Raw genomic sequence first — 7,619 nt, 5'->3', positions numbered from 1 at the left:
GCTCTCTCTCTTCCCCCCCAGTCGCTCTCTCTCTTCCCCCCCAGTCGCTCTCTTCTCTTCCCCTCCCAGTCGCTCTCATCTCTTCCCCCGTCGCTCTCTCTCTCTTCCCCCCCAGTCGCTCTCTCTCTTCCCCCCAGTCGCTCTCTCTCTTCCCCCCAGTCGCTCTCTCTCTTCCCCCCCAGTCGCTCTCTCTCTTCCCCCCCAGTCGCTCTCTCTCTTCCCCCCCAGTCGCTCTCTCTCTTCCCCCCCCAGTTCTCTCTCTCTTCCCCCCCAGTCGCTCTCTTCTTTCCCCCCCAGTCGCTCTCTCTCTCTTCCCCCCCAGTCACTCTCTCTTCCCCCCCAGTCGCTCTCTCTCTTCCCCCCGCAGTCGCTCTCTCTCTTCCCCCCCCAGTCGCTCTCTCTCTTCCCCCCGTCGCTCTCTCTCTTCCCCCCAGTCGCTCTCTCTCTTCCCCCCCAGTCGCTCTCTCTTCCCCCCCAGTCGCTCTCTCTTCCCCCCCCGAGTCGCTCTCTCTCTTCCCCCCAGTCGCTCTCTCTCTTCCCCCCCAGTCACTCTCTCTCTTCCCCCCAGTCGCTCTCTCTCTTCCCCCCCAGTCGCTCTCTCTCTTCCCCCCCAGTCGCTCTCTCTCTTCCCCCCCAGTCGCTCTCTCTCTTCCCCCCCAGTCGCTCTCTCTCTTCCCCCCCAGTTGCTCTCTCTCTTCCCCCCCAGTCGCTCTCTCTCTCTCTTCCAACAACAACATGCCCTCGAAAAAGCCTCGGCCGCCGGGCACTCCAGCTAGTCTATATATATAAAACGGTATGTCTCTCTGTCTGTCTTCTGTCTCTCTGTCCAGCTATACAATCAAAAGTTATAGAGCGTTCCTACATGTGGGTTACATCAAAAGAAAGCTTACGATTCCAGAACGGTTGCAAGCGTATTTACGTTTCGGTGAGACAACAATTGTGCCCGCGGTATCCAAAAAATGTTCAAAATTCCGCTCATTATCTGCTCATTAGCATTCAGCTGACGTCTGAGGTCGACCAATCGTAGGTCGACCAATCGCTGCGTGGCGGGGGGCGGGTTCCTGGCGCGTGCGGGCGGGCCCTCCTAGAGTCGAGTAACGGGGCGATTGACCAATCTTACGCTTCGGTGACCTGACGGTCGACCAATCGGTGCGTGTGTGGGCGGGTCTTATTGTTCTGAACCGAGGTGAGTCGCCGCCATCGTTGATTCCAAACTTTTCATTTCTTTTTCCCGCTTTCTGCGTCTTTAAAGAAAAAGTTGCTTTTTAAAACACATAGGCCTAGAATTCAGTGGCCTGCGCCACCTGTGTCCACCCAAAGAGGGCTTTTGCGCCACTGTGCAAACCTACCATGATATTTAGCGGGGCGCTAATGGCGGCATTAGCCAGTAGCGCTGCGCCGCCACCGATGATGTCATCGGTTGTGCGCAGCGCCCCGCTATCGCCCCGCTGGCCATATTTGGTTGCTGCCAGCCTCCTCCGCGCCGGCCCGCAAACAGCGACCGGTACACGGGGCCCTACCTGTGCCGGTAGTGGGGTGAGTTAGTGGGGCCGCCTGCCCGCACCTCCATCCCCGGCCTCCTACACCACCCCCCCGCGGCATTGCCGGCTGTTTCCCGAGAGCCCGGCACTTGTCCTTGGTGCCGGGCTCATTTGCCGGCACTCGCGAGCGGGGATCGCGCTGTTGCAGGCACCTCCCCCTTAAGAGTGAGAGGAAGGCCTGCAGTACCGCAGGCTGCCGTGCTGCAGCGGGTGGCGCTGCGGCACTTTGCACGCCGATATTCAGTTTCAGCGCCCCAAGCGGGGCGCCGAAACCCTTGTTTAGCGGCCGGCTTCCACTTGGGGCGCTGAAACTGAATATCCCGCTGGCGCAAGTGGCTCCGCGCGCAGCGGTAATTCTGGCGCCCAGGCGAGCTGGGCGCCCCTAACTGAATTTCTAGACCATATTGTTTTTAAAAAAAAGTTAATTACTTTCTAAATCTTTTTATCCAATCTCATTAATTTTCCTACCTTTCCCCGTTTTTCCAGGTAGGCCCTCGAAGCCTGGGCGTCTGTTGCCAGCCATGCTGGACCCTAGGCAATTGTTTTTGTGGCAAGCTCCTCCCACCCCCTCACCCCCTCACCCCCACCCCCTCCCGCTGGGCCCAATTCCGAACCAGCGGCTACCCAACTTGGTAAAGGCTGGCTTGGCTCACGGCAAGCTCCTCGCGCTTGCGCTGCACGGCGCCACCTCCACACAGAGGGAAGTGAGCAGGTTGGGGGGGCGGGGCTTGGGAAGGGAGGCGGAGCGGAGAGGGTTACCCCGGGCAACCGGGCTCGCCAGCCACAATCGGCTGTCTCAAGCTGCTCAGGCCCAGTCCCGGAGATCGGAAGGCGGAGAGGGGAGGAGGGTTACCAAGGCAACCGGGCCCGGCCAGCCGCAATCGGCCATCTCAAGCTGCTCAGGCCCGGCCTCAGGAGGGCGGGGCTCGGGCTGACCGGGGCGCTGCGCTCGGCATGTCAGTGCGTGGGACGGCACGGAGCTCAGCGGAGCCATCGACGGCAGGGGGGAGAGGATCTGCTGGCTCCCCCTCCTTTCTCCCCCCCTCCTTCCCCCACCTCCCCCACCCCTCCCCTCCTTTCCACCCCTCCCCTCCCCCCCTCCCCCTCCTCCTCCCCTCCTTTCCCCCCTCCCCTCCCCCCTCCTCCCCTCTCCCCCTCCCCTCCCCCCATCTCCCCCTCCCCTCCTCTCCCCCTCCCCCTCCCCCCTCCCCTTCCTCCCCCCTCCCCCTCCTCCCCCCTCCCCCTCCTCCCCCCCTCCTCCCTCCCCCTCCTCCCCCCTCCCCCTCCTCCCCCCCCTCCTCCCTCCCCCCCTCCTCCCCCTCCCCTTCCTCCCCATCCCCCTCTTCTCCCCCCTTCCCCCTCCCCTCCCTTCCCCCCTCCCCTCCCCTTCCCCCCTCCCCTTCCCCCCATCCCCCCTCACCCCCTTCCCCCCAGTCACGCTCTCTCTTCCCCCCCAGTCGCTCTATCTCTTCCCCCCCAGTCGCTCTCTCTCTTCCCCCCAGTCGCGCTCTCTCTTTCCCCCAGTCGCGCTCTCTCTTCCCCCCAGTCACTCTCTCTCTCTCTCTCTCTTCCAACAACAACATGCCCTCAAAAATTCCTCCGCACCGCCGGGCACTTCAGCTAGTATACAGTTTCTGTGTTTCCTTGCCGTTATATTTCACTGGCACCCTTATTTTTCCTCTGGGGTAGACCTTTTGCCCCGTGTATGTTTTCAATACAACGGACGTGTCCTTTAAGGGTATGTGCGAGAATAGCCGCTCATAGTCTCGTCGATTCATGACAGTCAGGGCTGATCCTGTATCTAATTCCATCTTTACTTGGGACCCTGCTATCATGAGGGTGACCCACATAGTTCGGTGATCCTCCTTTGCGATCACATTGTGTAACTTTAGACAACTTAGTCTCCTGTTCCCGGAGTCGTTATCAATCTCCTGATCTTCCGAACTACCGTCTGTCATTTTGTTTACTTTCTTGTACTTTTCCTTAGTAGTTCTTGTAGTGTTGATTTTCTTTCCCGACCTGCAGACTCTTGCTATATGTCCCATTTTCCCGCATTGCCTGCATACTTTGTCCTTAAACCAGCAGTCCTTCTGCTCATGGGTTGTTCTGCCGCAGCGATAGCACTTTTCTGCTCCATACGCCATTTCGTTAGCGCTGTATTCTTGTGGTTTCTGTTGTATTTCCACAGCTCCCCGTGCTGCTGCTTCGTAGGATACTGCCACGCTGAAAGCCTGTTCTAGCGTCAGGTCCTTTTTCAAAAGTAGTCGTTTCTGGGTTCCTTCACTCTGGAGCCCACAGACAAACTTATCCCGTAAGGTGTCTGCCAGTCCTGCTCTGAACTGGCAGTGCTTCGATAACTTGCGTAGTTCCGTAAGATGGTCAGCATTGCTCTCATCTTTGTGTTGGTTTCTTTTATGGAACTTGAATCTTTCTGCTATCAGCAGTGGTGTAGGGTTTAGGTGTTCCTGTAAGATGTTAACAATCTCCTCAAAACTTTTCTCCATTAGTTTAGCTGGGGTAATTTAAATTCTGCAATAGGCCGTACGTACTCGCGCCCATCAAATTCAATAATACCGACGCCCTCTTTCCATCGGCCACCTCATTTGCCTTGCAGTACACTTCAATTCTTTCCACATACGTGGTCCAGTCTTCTACCTCGTTGTCGAAAGCAGTGATATTGCCACTTTTTGGCATCTTGGGTGATTTAAAATGGCGCCTCCTGCGCTTTTTCTTCTTCCCCAATGGAATAAAATGGCACCTCCTGCGCATTTCCTTCTTCCCCAACGGGATAAAATGGTGCCTTCCGCACTTTTCCTTCTTCCCCTTGCTGCCACGCTGCTCCTAGCGTTCTACAGGGTAATGGCGGCGACCCGCGACTTCGGCGTGTCTCACTTTCCTTCCCCAGTTTATTTTCTCTCCGCTGCCCGGTTCTTGAGCACCGACCGCGCCCTGTGCGCTCCACCCCCCTCTCCCTTATTTTTTTTTTTCTTTTCCCGGCGACGCTGGGCGGCCCGTTTTGTAGAGCCCGCTCGATCGAGCTCGAGCCCGCCGCAGTCCGGACGGGTCAGCGCAGTGCCTGCTACCAGCATGATTTGCTGGAACACCTTAACTGGGGAGTCAAGCTCAGCTCTCCACAGCCTCTCCCGCAATTCTCCGAACACCGATGAATCCTTGGGCGGTTGCCCCGCGGTCGACACCCGTTGCTCAGACTTCGACCTCCAAGAAACCTCCTCTCAGGGTGAGATCCTCGTGAGATGATGCAACACTGCAGGTGAGTTCGAACTTACTCGTCGCCACTGTAAAGTCCGCGCCTCAATAATACACGGACTTCGGGAGAACAGTTTAACAGGTACTTTACTGAACGGAGGGTAATCTTTTGTTTGGACCCAAAAAAAAACCCAAAACAAATTGGACTGTAAATTAACAAAAGTTCAACTAAAACTTAACAAATCAAATTAAAATTTGGTTTTCCGGGTTGATGATGCACTCCAGTCCCCGCGGCGCCCACCAGTCGCGGAAATACTCAAGCGTGCCGGCGGACACCCGCGTGCTCCATCTCCAGGGCCACCCGGGCCGCGAACATGGCCGCGGAAGAGAGGCAGGCAATCTGGCCGGGACGACCCCCTCGACCTTTTAGCCAGGCCCAGGAGCAGGCCTACAAGGAGGTCCTCCAACCTGCCCGCTCCCCTCCGCACCGGGTGACCGTAGATCAAGAGCGTGGGACTGAAGCGCAACCAAAAATCGAGGAGCAGCCCCTTCAAGTAGTGAAAGAGGGGCTGCAACCTCTCACACTCCATATAAACGTGAAACATGGACTCCTCCAGGCCGCAAAAAATGCAGGTGGCCTGGGAGTCCGTGAACCTACTTAAAACCACATTGCACGGGACCGCTCCGTGCAACACCCTCCAGGCCAAGTCCCCGATGGAACAAGGGAGGACCTCCCGCGTAGAGAGCCCTCCATTGGGGACCTCCGCCTCCGCCGGTCGGCAAGACGCCACGCCAAGGCGTGTCCGGACGGCAGACGAAGATGGCAAAGTGGAGAGTGTGCAGGAGCAGCCCGTACAGGAAACCCCTCCGCGCAGAATGAAAAGGCACGGAGGGTATTTCCTCGAGACGGCTCAAGTTGTGAGGCGCCGGTTCCCGAGGGGAGTTTCGGGGCCGGGCGCCGATGAGGAATTCCGTCCGAACGGGGGTAAGCTCGGACGGGATCACCCCCACGTGCTTGAGCCACCTCAATACACCTAGTGGAGTCGGGGCCCAGTGCCACTTTCACCGACTCGATGGCTTCGACCGCGAGCCGGACGTTAGCCCAGGACAGGCGCCGCGCCCCTCCTCCGGCGCCATCCAGCCCGCTCCTCCACCATCGAGCAGGTCCCCGACTCTGGTCACCTTGCCAGGCACAGCCCTGCCCTCCGCCAGCCGCCTGAACCCATGGTCGTGGAGATGCGGATTCCTGAGCAGCGGCTCCCGAAGGAGAGCCGCCGCTCCTGATGGGGGAGAGCTCCGCCTGGAAGCGAAGTAGTTCCAAACCCATAGCAGTTCCTGGTAGAAGACAGGCAGCTCCCGCAGGCCGGCAGACCTGCAGCCCACTTTCACAAACAGGAACTGCGTGTCGTAATTGAGGCCGTGCAGCTGGCGGAAGAAATACGTCGCCAGCGCACACCATCTCGGAGGATTCTCGACGTACAGGTATCTCTGCAGCGTCTGAAGACGGAATGTCGCAGCCTGGGTGCGAAGGCACACCAGCGCCTGACCGCCCTCCCTAAGCGGGAGACTCAGAACCGCGGCAGAGACCCAGTGCTTCCTTTTGTCCCAGAAGAAGTCGATGAGCTTCTTCTGCATCTTGGCGACAAACGCGGGGGGGGGGGATCAAAGTGACCAACCGGTACCACACAACATGGCAGCCACCAGCTGGTTTATGACCAGTGCTCGACCCCTGTAGGACAACACTCGGAGCAGTCCTGTCCAGCGTCCTAGGCGAGCGGTGACTTTGGCCTCCAGCTCTTGCCAGTTCGCCGGCCAGGCGTGCTCGGCAGGGCTAAGGTAAACTCCCAAATAGAGGAGGTGCGTGGTGCTCCAGGCGAAAGGCCTGAACTCCTCCGGCAGGGAGTCCACCCGCCACTGACCCACCAGGAGTCCGGAACATTTCTCCCAGTTGATCTTGGCGGAGGATGCGTCCGAGTAAATCTGCTGGCATTCCCGCATCCTCCGCAAGTCAGCGGGATCCGTGACCGTGAGGAGCACGTCATCGGCGTAAGCCGAGAGGACCACCTCCACGCCCGGCCCCTTGCACAGCCAGTCCCATTAACCTCTTCCGCAAGAGGCGCAGGAAAGGCTCCACGCAAATAGCGTATAACTGACCGCCACATGGGGCATCCCTGACGTACCCCCACTCCCGAAGCGAAGCGGCGCCATCAAGGACCGGTTAACTTTAACTCCACGGCGGCGTACAGATGTTGGATCCGGGCGACGAAATGCGTCCCGAACCCGAATGCGCGCAGAGTCCCGAAGAGATACTCGTGATCCACCCTGTCGAACGCCTTCTCCTGATCCAGGGAATGGAAGGCGACCGACAGACCAGCCCTCTGGGAGTGGTGGACCAGGTCCCGGACCAGATGGATGTTATCGTGGATGGTCCGGCCCGGGACCGTGTAGGACTGGTCGGGGTGGATCATGTGGGCCAGCACGGTGCCAAGGCGAGCAGACATGGCCCTGGCAAAGATTTTATAGTCCGTGCTGAGGAGGGAGAACGGGCGCCAGTTCTTAAGGAGGCGGAGATCGCCCTTCTTAGGCAGCAGGACAATGACCGCCCTGCGCCAAGAGAGGGGCATCTCCCCGGTCGCCAAACTTTCCCCCAGGACCCGCGCGTAGTCGCCCCCCAAGACGTCCCAGAACGCCCTGTGGAACTCCACGGTCAGCCCATCCAGCCCCGGGGACTTTCCCCCAGAGAGCTGGCGGAGGGCGCCGGTCAGCTCCTCCAGGCTTAGCGGAGCATCCAATTTTTCGGCACCCTCCGGGCTGACCGTCGGCAGGTCCTCCCACAAAACTCTGCGCGTATCCTCGCTGGACGGATCCGGA

This window comes from Somniosus microcephalus, chromosome 15 (genome assembly GCF_052327205.1).
Source record: "Somniosus microcephalus isolate GS21.2 chromosome 15, FLI_Smic_1.0, whole genome shotgun sequence".
Taxonomy (NCBI): Eukaryota; Metazoa; Chordata; class Chondrichthyes; order Squaliformes; family Somniosidae; genus Somniosus; species Somniosus microcephalus.
This window is presented reverse-complemented; position numbering follows the sequence as displayed.